General features: G+C 42.5%; 1 pseudogene; it reads left to right on the plus strand.

Moving 5' to 3' along the window:
* The first annotated feature begins 1,824 nt into the window (after positions 1 to 1,824).
* On the plus strand, positions 1,825 to 13,362 carry LOC124057669 (annotated as a pseudogene).
* The last annotated feature ends 539 nt before the right edge of the window (positions 13,363 to 13,901 follow it).

The following is a 13,901-nucleotide window of genomic DNA, read 5'->3' on the forward strand; positions in this document are numbered from 1 at the left end:
ACAGACTGGAAGCGGGGGAGGGAGTTGGCACAGTAGTGGCATGAGTCTGCTGCACCCAATTCGATTCACAGTTTTTTTAGTATAATAGAATGACCAAAAGCATATTGTTCCATGTGAACCTCTGCTTGTATAGTTCTACGACTCAAGTAGCTCAGCTCTACAGTTTTCACATATATCATTATTTAATCATTATTATAATTATACATATCACTGTATTACAATTATTTCTGCATTAATCACTTTTACGTTGCAGCTGGTGAAAATGAAGGTAATTTGAACTTCTTCATATGGTTTATCTGCTCCATAGCTCATTAACCCCCCCGGGAAAAATCTAATATTACATTATAATTTGTATGTTGATTGATTTTACATTATTAATCCCAATCTGCTAAGTCACAAATGTTAGCAAATAAATAAAGTGGAGTAAAATGTACTTTATTACAATCTCTCTATGTTCATACAGAGTTGGTAATCTTTTCAAAAAGCTTCAATTTCAGGAGTAGTGACCTAGCTGAAAGAAAGGTATAACCTTGATTTGAATTCTCAATCTGCTGTATAACCTTGCAGACATATTTAGTTAAAATAGAAAGCCCGTTTAACTCAAGATTTGAGATCCATCCTGGCATCTGCACACAGCAATGTATCTACTTTTGAGAAATACCTGAGTCTGAGTCAGGTATGGTGAGCAGGTCAGGTTATCTCAAGCGCTATTTACATACCTCCCATTTACAAATGTTTAACTGTATCCTTTCATTAACTGAAAACATGAAAACCTGTGTGTGTAGCTGCTGAGGTGCATTCCTGACAATATTTGGCAACAACAACAACAACAATAATAATAATAATAATTTGGTTTGTTTGACTGAACTGAAATGATTAGTTCTTCCAATTAAATATCAGTGTACCTCCTTACCACAGTGTCTGTTTACAATAGCCAGCGGTGTTACTGGGCTTGTAGTTATGCTGTAATATCTGAGTTGCATCCTATTAAAATACATTTTTTGTAGTTCCTTTTTTATGACAGTGGAAGTGTTACTTGGTGAATTACTCTCTTATTAATTCTCAAGGCTTAACTGAGCTGAAACTGTCAGTCAGCCAAGTGGATCTATAGGCAGGGAGTGAAGTGAGGTGAAACACACAGGCACCCTATTAAAATCCCAATGCGGCCAGATGGAGGAGGGGTGAAAAGTTACCAATTAAAAATCAGGCATTTACACAGTGCAGAATCAACCTCTCAAGATAAACCACTGCTACACTTTACTGGGGCTGTACAGTAACTGAAAGTAGGGTTGCAACACTGAGTTTAATTATCCCTATAGCATAAGGTAATAATGATAGATTACCATGCAGTGATAAAGTCTCTTATTTAACACATGTAACCTTTCTATCTTCATAACTGCTCTGTGGGCCATCCAGTAGCAGGCTGTAGAGTGAAACAGCACCGAGGTCAAAAATAAGGAAACAGAAAATACAGTTTGTATCATTTTCTGCATGTTCTGTAACATGTAGGCCTTTTTTCACTGATAATAAAAATTTTAATGGTGATAGGATGAAAGATGAAAACATTAGTTTGTTTATAAGTAATTTGTAGGCCTATTATATTAATTAAACACAATGTAGTTTTAATATTTAGTTCTGAAACAGTTCTTTAGTTCTAAAACACCGTTCACACATTAGATTAAACAGTGTAACTGTAACATATATTTGTGCAAGCCAATAAAAGACAGTTCAAAGTATTAGTAACATTTTCTCCTGCTGCACCTCAAAGTAAAAGTCCGCCTGCTCTCAGCGTTAGCAAAGTTTTAGTTAAGTTTCTCTGACACAATGTCCAAAAAGAAGGATAAGAAAAGCGGCAAGAAACAAGACGAAAACGGCGACAAAGGACAATTCCGCGACTGATGCAGATAAAGCCGGTTCTGACGACAAAGAGAAGGATTTATACCTGATTCAGATACGATATTTGAACGAGCAGTTGGAGAGGTGAGGGTGACTAATATATGAGTTTAAGCTGTTCTATTGGGAACCATGCCATATGTGTACTTTGTAGATTAGATATTTTTGCTAGTTCTGTTTTTCAAATTTAGCTATTATCCGATAGATTAAAAACAAAATCACTTCAGCGCAACTGTACGTCATTTCCGTTACACTTTCCTATGTTGTTAACATCTTATTGCTTTGAAATTAGATTCTATATGAAAGTGTATATATATCACCACATCCTAAAACATAACTACTAGTGGAAAGCAACCAACTGTATTTACTCAAGTACTGTAGAGTTTAGAGGTACTCGTACTTTACGTGAGTAATTCCATTTTTGTGCTGCATTATATTTCAATGCTGTTCCAGTATCTTTCAGAAGGAACGGTTGTGCTTTTTACTCCATTACATTTATTTAACAGCTATAGTTACAACTTACTTCTCAGATTGTTATATAGAAGTTCAGCTTATAAAATACAAATAATTGTTACATGTCAGACTATTAAACTAACGAAACTACTACACTGTAAAAACGAAAAGTAGTAATTGTTGATTTCATTCAAGTTTTCGAATTAAACTAACTCAGAAATAAAGCTTTCCATTTACAACTTACAAAGACTTGTCTGCCCAAAAAAGTTCTCTCATTGTTGTGCTGACTAAGATTTTCTAAACAGCACAACAAAGATTATCAACTTTTGAGTAGATTTTTTCAGTTAAGTTGGGAACCAGTGGGAAACCCCATAGGGGTGGACATTTTCTGTACTGAAAACCCCTCAAGAAAAGTTGTCCAAACGTGGTCGAAGTTGGAAGTGAACTGAATTATTTTGACCATTATGGATTTTCCCCTGGTCTGCGGTTTGAGTGTGGTGTTTGGACATTTTCTGGACAGAGGCGGGAGTTGAGGACCATTTTGCCCCAGCAGGTAAGCTAACTAAGTGTGTTGTTAGGGTTTTCTACAAGCACTTAACGACATTTCCAGTCCTTCACCTACTTCTATGCTAAGGTTTTATTTCAGAGCATCGGCCAAGCTCGTTCGACCCCCACAAAAAGTAATGTTTGATACCGTTTAATGTTAATCACGTCTGAAATTCAGATACAGACTTTCATCACTAAATGACGGTATGTCAGACTGGCTTTTTTACTGAACGTCTGCTGTAGTAAAGCTTATTAGCTTATTACCCGGTTTGTAATCGGTTTTAATGTTGTCCTTGTGTGGAGACATGATGTTAGCATTGACCAACAAACTGCCGCCCATGTAAGCTGGGCGGGCGTCGTCATGCATACGCTTTCATGGGTCAGTGTATGGCAGACGTGCGCCAATTATATAACAGTGATGTAAGTAACTTGCACATTAGCTAACGTTGTTTTTCTTTTTATCAATAGACATTGTTTATCCGGTGCTGCACTTTTACTTTACAATGATGTATAAAGCTCACTGGACAGTTTGACAGCTGGTGTGACTTTGTCTAATGTCCTTAATCACTTTAAGTTAATTGTCACATACAAATTAAAGTTGTGCTTCATGTTCTGTGTTCAGAGCTTTTTACATAATGGGAAAGGAGACAGAATATTTGAGGAATAATTGTTGTGTGTTGTTGATGTCACATTACAGATAGTATTAATTTTTCCATAGTTGTCTCAATTATATGCCTGATATAGAAGAATGGTCATATATAAGTTAATATGATTCCCTACATACTGTTTTGTGTTGTCTCTGGTTTTGGCTTGTTGATGTGTTCAGCTCCTGCATCTAGGGATTCCTTATGTGTGTTAATAATAATAATAATAATAATAATAATAATAATAATAATAATAATAATAATAATGGCTGTTACAATTAGATTTCAGGCAAGTAGGCCTGCAGGCGACGTTGATAAAATTTTTATCATGATATATATTTTTGTCATATCAGGAGATTTCAATCCCAATAATAAGTTTAACATAATAATCTAATATGTAATACTCTCTGTAAGTCTCTTTAAATGTTTAGGTTTTCTTATAAGTACATTCAGAATATATTACAATGTTTTTGACCAAATACTTTCATTAATTTTGCAACAATATTGTAGTAATCATCAGTAATATGGATATAACAACTAAATGGGTAAAAGAAAATAATAGAACATCAAGGACAGTCTGGTAAGTTAGGAAAATCACATTGGCCATTTGATATATCCTCTTCTCTCTGCATGACAAATTCACCCTGGATATTGCCTGTTCAGTCATGGAACATCACAAATTGGGGAAATAGAGCTGTATTGTTTTTTTATGTTTACAAATTACAGGGACTGTTACAAAAGTGCTTTTAGCAAAACTGATTGTGTCCTATGTGTCTCTTGTGTTTCAGGGGTGGATTTCATGCGATGCAGATTTTGCAAGTTCACAAGCTCAAGTCAAGAGACTCTTCTGAAACATTTTCGTCTTCATCACAGACAAGGTGCACATTGGCCTTGCATTCACACAGACTGTGTATGTGCAATTGTAGCTGATGATTGAATAAGAAATAAAAATTGGCAAAGGTGTGGTAATATCATATGATTCCAAGCAGTTTTTTCAATTGAAAGGTAAAAAGCTAAGTCACAAGGCAAATTAAACAAGAAAAAAATATCAAAAGTCTTTACAAGCCTTCAGTATCATTAAATATTCTATGCCTGAATTATTTACTTCTCCACTCTGTGCTCTCTCTCCTATTTTGTCACAAGGTTGGAGAAGGACATGGAGAGTTATATGGCGAAAATGGCAGCAGAGGTGCAGCATATGGTGGACCAGAAGGTCCCAGAGACAACCAGGTTGGCCCTTCAGGAGAACACAGAGGTTAAGGCTCATGTCAGCCTGCTGTCAAAGCAGACACAGGTCTTGATGGAGGAAAATTCTTCTCTACGGGACTGCAAAAGTCAGCTCAGCGTGGATGTGGACATCCTGGACCAAATGCTCAGTGAGGTGTCCTGCCAAAGCTGCATCCGCACGAGGGTAGGAGAAAGACTTTCTGGACAAATAGATCTATTTATGCATTACTTGAACCCAGTCAGCATTATGGGTTTTTAATACTTGCAGACAGAGCTTTAAAGATTCTGTATCTTTACTATTACTGAATATGTGCTTATGCAAAGTTACTGGGAAAAAAAACAACAAAAAATCTGATGTTTTTATACATTAGCTGTCTTTTGATGGTTGTCATACAAAATTAATGAAGTGCATTTCAACTAAAATAACAAGTCTAGTAAGTATGATACAAAATACCAATTAAATACACATACAACATACATTCCTTCATACAAGAAATCATCAGAATCAGAATTCCTTTATTTATCCCTGGAGGGAAATTCTTGTTCTTACAGAAATTGCACATGCAGTATTCCTGACCAAGAAAGGAGAAAAGTGCGAAGTATAAAAAATAGGATAAACAATAAAGATAGGTTTTTATAAACAAAAACTAAAATCTCAAAAAGTACAGGTATTTACAAAAACTGTATTCAAATTTTTTAAGAAAAATTTAAAATGCAGGTATGTACATGTGTAGAAAACCAATATATACATTGTATATATAAAGTGAGTGTCTCCGTCACAGTGCTGAGTTTAACAGTTTGATGGCGACAGGCAGGAATGATTTCCTGTGTCGCTCTGTGGTGCATCGTGGCAGTATGAGTCTGTTGCTGAACGAGCTCCTGTAGCCGATCAGTGTGGAGAGGGTGAGAGGGAAAGTCCAGTATAGTTCTTATTTTGGACAACATCCTCCTCTCAGACAACACTGTCAGAGAGTCCAGTTTCTCTCCCACAACATGACTGGCCTTCTTGATGATTCTATTGAGTCTGTTAGTGTCCCTCACCCTCAGGCAGCTGCCCCAGCAGGCAACAGCATATGTGATGGCACTGGACACTACCGACTCATAGAACATCCTCAGCATCGTCCTGCAGATGTTGAAGGACCTCAGTCGCCTCAGAAAGTGGACCCGGCTCTGGCCCTTTCTGTAGACCATATCCACGTTCTTGCACCAGTCCAGTTTGTGGTCTAAGTACACCCCCAGGTATTTGTATTCCTCCACCACCTCCACAGTGTCCCCTTTGATGTTGATAGGGGTCACTGGAGCCTTAGTCCTCCTCAGGTCCACCACCAGTTCCTTGGTCTTTGTCACATTGAGCTGTAGGTGGTTTTTCCCACTCCATGTGACAAAGTTGTCCACTACCATCCTGTACTCTCTCTCATCCCCCCCAGTAATACACCCAACCACTGCAGAGTCATCAGAAAATTTCTGAAGATGGCAGGACTCTGTGCAGTGCGTAAAGTCTGTGGTGTAGATCGTGAAGAGGAAGATAAGATAAGATGAACTTTATTGATCCCGCAGTGGGGAAATTCACCTGTTGTGGCAGCTCACAAGGACAGAAGAGGAGTGCAAAAAGCAAAGAGTGTGCAAAAACAGTTACAAAAAAATGAAGAGGTAAAATAAATTAACAATTTACACGGCAAGTAAAAACAGTACACTATAAAGCTATATACAAGTCCTCGTAGGGGAAGAAAGAGGACTAGACCATAGAATTATACAGTCTAACAGCAGCGGGAATGAAAGACCTGCGGTAGCGCTCCTTCCTACACTGAGGGTGTAGCAGTCTGCCGCTGAAGGAGCTGCTCAGAGCCTCCACTGTCTGATGCAGAGGGTGAGAGGTGTTGTCCATGATGGATGTCAGCTTGGCTAACATAATCCTCTCACCCACCTGCTCCACGGAGTCCAGTGGGCAGCCCAGGACAGAGCTAGCCCTCCTGACCAGCTTATTTAGTCTCTTCCTGTCCCGGTCCGTGCTGCCCGGTCCCCAACAGACCACAGCATACTGAATGGCAGAGGCTACCACAGAGTCATAAAAAGTCCTTAGGAGGGGCCTGCACACTCCAAAGGACCTCAGTCGCCTCAGAAGGTGGAGGCGACTTTGGCCCTTCTTGTACAGGGCATCGGTGTTATGTGACCAGTCCAGTTTATGGTTGAGGTGGACACCCAGGTACTTGAAACTGTCCACAATCTCAATGTCCAAGCCCTGGATGTTCACTGGTGTATGTGGTAATGACCTTCTCCGAAAGTCAATCACCATCTCCTTTGTTTTACTGGTGTTTAAGCACAGGTGGTTGCGCTCACACCAGTCCACAAAGTCCACGATGACTGACCTGTACTCCGTCTCATTCCCCTCAGACACACAGCCAACAATGGCTGAGTCGTCAGAGAACTTCTGGAGGTGACATCTGCTGGTGTTGTAGGTGAAGTCCGAGGTGTAGAGGGTGAAGAGGAAAGGTGAGAGTACTGTTCCCTGGGGGGCCCCCCGTGCTGCAGACCACCACCTCAGACACACAGTTACGCAGTCTCACATACTGTGGCCTGTTGGTGAGGTAGTCGATGATCCAAGCAGCCAAATGTCCGTCCACACCTGCTCTCTCCAGCTTCTCTCTCAGCAGCACCGGCTGAATTGTGTTGAATGCGCTAGAGAAATCAAAAAACATGATTCTCACAGCGCTCCCAGCACTCTCCAGGTGAGTCAGCGCCCGGTGCAGCAGGTAGATGACAGCATCATCCACCCCAATGTTTGGCCTGTAGGCAAACTGCAGCGTGTCCATCGCTGTACTCGCCACAGAGCGAAGGTGACTGAGGATGAGCCTCTCCATGGTCTTCATCAGGAAGGAGTGGTGTGAAGACAGGGGGGTGATGGGAGGTGAAGTAGAGGACAGTGATGGTGTGGTGATGGTGGTAGTGTCTGCTGGCCTGGAGATGTGTGAAGAGGGTAGAGGATGGGTGGCAGAGGGGGAGGGGTTGTAATTAAACCTGTTGAAAAATAGGTTTAATTCACTTGCCCAGCGCTGGTTGCCTTCAGCTGTCCCTCTGGCTCCACTCTGTCCATGTCCTGAGATGGTCTTCAGGCCCCTCCACACATCTCGTGTGTTGTTATGCTCCAGCCGCTCTTCCAGCTTCTTCTTGTAGCTGTTCTTTGCCCGCCTGATTGCGTACTTGAGTTCACACACTGAACTCTTTTCTGCTCCACTCTGTCCCCAGAAAAGTTCAGTTCAGTAGGGCTTTCAGCTCAGGGGTCACCCAGGGCTTGTTGTTGGAGAAACACCGTACTCTCCGGGTTGGCAAGGTGTTCTCCACACAGAAGTTGATGTAGTCTGTGATGCAGTCGGTCAGGCCATTGATGTCGTCACCATGAGAGCTGTAAAGTGTCTCCCAGTCTGTAGTTTGGAAACAGTCCCTCAGTCTCTCACTGGCCTCATCAGTCCACACTTTCACAGACTTCTTCTGTGCAGGCTCTCTTCTCACCCTGGGTGTGTATTCAGGGAGCAGATGAACGAGACAGTGATCAGAGCGCCCGAGCGGGGGGAGGGGGGCGGAGGTGTATGCGTCTTTTACATTAGCATACAAAAGGTCCAGCGTCTTGTTGCCCCTGGTGTGGCACTTCACATACTGTGTGAATGTGGGGAGAGTGGAAGACAGAGAGGCTCTATTGAAGTCTCCACTGATAAGCAGGAGGGACTGTGGGTGCTGTGTCTGCATCCTGGTCACTACACTGTGGAGCAACTCACAGACGGCTGCTGCATCGGCTGAGGGAGGGATGTACACATTAAACACAATAATGTGCGAAAACTCCCTTGGGATGTAATAAGGCCGAATGCCAACAGCAAGTAACTCGATGTCTTTAGTGCAGACTTGTTCCTTAACAGAGATGTGCCCCGGGTTGCACCATCTCTCATTAATAAACACCGCCAGCCCCCCGCCTTTCCGCTTACCACAGTCCTCCACTCTCCGGTCAGCACGCACAAGTTTGAAACCATCCAGGGAAACCACAGAGTCCGGTATCAGTCCATTCAGCCAGGTCTCAGTAAAACACATAAGGCTGCACTCCCTGTACTCCTTCTGCAGCCGGATCAGTGCTGTAAGCTCGTCGGTCTTATTGGAGAGGGAACGGACATTTCCCATAATAACGGAGGGTATATATGGTCTGTACCTCCGTTTCCTCTCCTGGATCTTTCGTCCCGCTCTGCAGCCTCTCCTTCTCCTCCGTATTTCTGCTGGAATCTCTGGTTTCTCCACGTAGAGAAGAGCAGGGCCGCACAGAGCTAACAGCTGATCCCTGGTGTAAACAATAGAGCCATGGCTGAAGCTGACAGGGTTCCCCAGTGAAGTGCCAAAAAGGTCAAAAAAGAGCAAAAAGCAAAAAACAAAACTAATAAAAGTGGTGTCCCTGTGTGCACATTTCCTACAGTAATCAAGGGAGAGAGGACAGTCCCCTGTGGAGCCCCGGTGTTGCTGATCACTTCATCTGACAGGCAGCACTTCAGGCGTACATACTGCGGTCTGCCTGTCAGATAGTCTGTGATCCAGGACACCAGTGGGGCATCCACCTGCATCGCTGTCAGCTTCTCATCTGGCAGAGCCGGCCTGATGGTGCCAAACGCACTCGAGAAATCGAAGAACGTGATTCTCATAGTGCTTGCCGGCTTGTCCAGGTGGGTGTAGACTCTGTTCAGCAGGTAGATGATGGCATCGTCCACTCCAAGGCGGGGCTGGTAGGCGAACTGAAGGGGATCCTGAAGTGGTTGGTTCATGGGCCGGAGCTGTTCCAGGATGAGTTTTTCCAGGGTCTTCATGATGTGTGACGTCAGGGCCACAGGCCTGTAGTCCTTGGGGGCGCTGGGACGCGGCGTCTTCGGGACAGGAACGAGGCATGACGTCTTCCACACCACGGGGACCCTCTGAAGACTCAGACTCAGGTTGAAGACATGATTGAGTACTCCGCTTAGCTGGGGGGCACAGGCTTTCAGGACCCTGGGGCTCACACCATCTGGGCCTGCAGCTTTGCCTGCACGAAGTCTCAGCAGCTGTCTTCTCACTTGATCAGCTGTGAAGGTCATCGTTGGGGTGATGGGTGGGGGAGGAGTGCATGTGGTACCCAGGTGAGACTGGTCCACCCAGGCTTCTGGGGACGAGGTGTGAGCGAGGCCATCCAGATGGAATGTGGGGGGAGGGAGAGAGGCTGGAGTGGCTGGTTGCTGCAACCGTACTGCTGAGAAGTAGTTTGAAGCGTGAATTGGGGTCCCTGTGTCGAATCTGTTAAAAAACTGATTCAGCTCATTCGCCCGTTCCACACCACCATCAACTCCTCCACTCTTTGGTCCGTAACCTATGATTGTCCTCATGCCACTCCACACCTCTCTCGTGTTGTTCTGCTGGAGTTTCCACTCCAACTTCCTCCGGTACCTCTCCTTTGCCTCCCTGATCTTTACTCTCAGGGTGCGCTGAATAGCTCTCACCTCCTCCCTATTGCCTGCTCTGAAAGCCCTCTTCTTGTCGTTGAGGATGGCTTTGATGTCCTTGGTTACCCACGGCTTGTTGTTGGGGTAACACTTTACAGTTGTGGTTGGGACAATGGTGTCCACACAGAAGTATATGTAGGCAGTGATGCACTCAGTGAGCCCATCAATGTCCTGGCCGTGGGGCTCACAGAGTGCCTGCCCGTCTGTCATCTCAAAACAGCCCAGGAGTGTCTCATTGGCCTTGTCTGTCCATCTCCTCACAATCCTTGAAGTTGTGGGCAGACGCTTTACGAGAGGCACATAGCAGGGGGAGAGATGGATCAGGTTGTGATCTGACCTGCCTAGTGGGGGGGGGGAAGAGCTGTAACAGTCCTTTGCATTAGCATACAGCAGATCTATTGTTCTTCCCTCTCTGGTAGGACAGTTCACAAACTGAGTGAAAGTGGGGAGTGTTTTGTCCAGGTTAGTATGGTTGAAATCACCCGAGATTGCAATGAATGCACTCGGGTGCTGAGTCTGTATCCGGGCTACTGCAGAGTGAATAGTACAACGGACATCATGAAAACAGTGAGTTATACAGGTATGAATGTCGCTTTGCCTCATGGCACTGGGAGTAAACACATAGTCTAAGCCATGCTGGTAATGAAAATCTTATGAGAAAAAATTTTAGTAATGTCTCGAAGGACATAAAATGTGCAGTGAAAAAATACACAGCAAATACAGCGTCACTGACAGTATTGTGTTTTCAGACAGGGCCAGGTCTTACTGTCTGAGCAGTGCAGTGAACACATAGCCGAGGTGAGTCGGCTAGAGGCAGAGCTGCAGGAAGAGAGGAGGAGGAGGAGGAGCAGGATGAAGAGCATTATGCAGGAAGCAGCCATCACTCTCAGAGAAGCCCTGATGGTAAACAAAGTCCTCCTGCTCCTGAACACCCTACATTAGGAACATCAGGACACACAAACATGTTCAAGTATCCAGTTTTAGGACAAATTAACCCAACACATAACTTAACATAAAGGAGCTTTGTGTTTCAGCAAAATCAGAAGTGAGCACTTGAGCTGTTTTTTTGGACATTGTTAGTTGACTCAGTTCAGAAAAATAGTGAATTAAACAGTTATCAAGGTTAGCTAATAAGCCTAGCTAACCCTTTAAGTAAGCAAAATTAAAAAGTAGCTGACCTTCCGCCTTGAATTAAAATGACTCCCCAAATTACCTACATGTTTAGTTTTTAACTGCACATTGGAGACTGGTCAAACGAAATTTAAATTTTCTGTGCTAACCCCTAGATTTTTGACAATAAAGTACACTTTGACTTTGACTTTTGACAAATTCACCACTGTGAATTAACTGTGGTGACATTAACTTCTGTACAACAACAGCCTTTCTAAACTGTACGATGTGGTTGATCCAACATACACACCATGTCATCAAACAAAGTGCATGAAATATATTGCATGTTTACGCAATTACTGATAGATCGCTTCAGTCTCTTGGAAATGTTTCCCTGTACAAAGCCTGATGTTGGTTCTGTTCCATGAAGGAGACACCTACCGAGCAATTCTCAGAGGTGGACTCTGTCCTCTAGTGGAAGCTGCTGGTGGTCTTGAACCAGCTCACACTCACCAGCCTCACCGCTGAAAACAAAAAACTGAAAGAGCTGCAGACATCTGGCCCTGAAGCAGCCAGGTGACACAAGTTTGTTATACATACAACACACAGTTTTCTCGCCATTTAGAAGTTCTGTGAGTGGCTCTTTGATTTGCTTTGTACACCACATTGTGAGACTATAGTAGGCAACAACTATATATGTTATATTGCAGAAATAATCTCTGACTTATTACTGAGTACTAAATGTAACTAATATGTTAATAGCATGTATAAGTGTAGTCCTTTGGGGGAAATCACCCAAGTCTCAGATCTTACCAATAAGGCTAATTATCACATTTCTGCTCTTGACTGATGTTGAAAGAAAAGTTTTTGCTGTCAGAATCACTGAGTGGTGCTGCTTTGTCACCATCATCCTGTTTTTTGTGTCTTTACAGAGCAGGAATCCTAAATCCAGCTGTGAGTTTCCAGTTGGACTTGGCCAGCTACAGGCCAGGCAATCTGAGCCTTGTAACGCGTTCCACAATGAAACACAAACACATACACTCCGGGACGGGAGCTGTCTCCAGTGTCACTCGGTTCCTCTGCACAGGTTTGTTTCAGACCTTGAAATGCATCCATTGGGTCTGCAGGTGGCACTGTTGTGTGTTGAAGTCTTGTTTCAGTTTTCATGCTTAAAACCACTGACAGAGAAGGAATAATAATAAGAAGAAGCAGAACATGATAACTGTTGTTTCTTGCACTCTTGATATTCCAGTGGAAAGAACATCAGTTTAAAAAAAAAGTAATCTGCAAGACTAGACCTCACTTTAATTGTAGCAGATTCAAAGTGTTGTAGGTTGTTGAATACATACTTTCACCTTAAACTGACCTAATTTACTTCTTTGTCTTTCAGGAAGCCCACCAGTCAGAAAACAGCCGGCTCTCTTAACTCGACTGACTCAGCTGTCAGATTTCTGACCTCCAGGATCATTAAGCCTAAATAACAGTAACAAAACTCATCTCTTACTCATGTTAGAGAAAACCTTCATATAATAGAGAAAAGAGAGGATTCTGTTCATGTTGTCTGATGACTAACCTTCATTTACCTTCTGTCCTTTGCAAAGTACCTAAATTGAGCTTTATTTTGTTCGAAAAATGCCTTAAAGTGAGTGTGTGACTTTGCGGTCACACATTGCAAATAAAGACAAATGTTAACACTTACTGTTGGTTTGGAGGTAAAAGTGGCAATACCACAGGATAGAAATACTCTGTTACTTAAAGATAGATAAATATACTGCATTCAAAATCTTACATAAAAGTACAAAGTATTAGTATAAAGTTATACATAAAGTAAAGGAAATAAAGTAAAAGTACTCATTACACCCATCACAACAGCTCATTTCAGAATAACATATGATACTGTTGCATTAACAAACATCACCTTAATGATGAAGCTGGTAAAGGTGGTGCGAATTACTTTATATACCACCGCGTTGCTTATGATTTTTCATCAAGAGATCAATAAAGTTTTATCTTAATCTGTAATATGATCATTTTTTTGTTGATTATATTGTGTAGTATTAATCTGAATCTGTGAAGTGTAAAAAAATAAAGTAGTAACTACTAAAGTAGTAACAAAACATTGTAGATACAAGATACAAGATAGGTTTATTTGTCACACAAACAATCATACACGGTACAATGTGCAGTGAAATTCTTTGTGTCCCTGCTACCAAAAAATAGGTAAATAAAAAATTTAAATTTAAAGAAAAATAATAAAATTAAAATTCAATTTAAAAAAGTGAAAATGTGCAATATTTACATGAGTGGTATTTAAATCTAGTGCATGTAGTGCAGGTGGGAGTGGGATTGTCCAGATTAACGCTCACTGTTGAGCAGACGGATGGCCTGGAGGAAGAAGCTTCTCCTCATCCTCTCAGTGTTGGTTCTCAGGCAGCGGAACCGACAGCCTGATGGCACCAGGGAGAAGAGTGAGTGTCCGGGGTGATGGGGCTGCCTGAGGATCTTCTCGGCTCTCGACCTGCATCGT

Source organism: Scatophagus argus, chromosome 4 (genome assembly GCF_020382885.2).
Source record: "Scatophagus argus isolate fScaArg1 chromosome 4, fScaArg1.pri, whole genome shotgun sequence".
NCBI lineage: Eukaryota > Metazoa > Chordata > Actinopteri > Scatophagidae > Scatophagus > Scatophagus argus.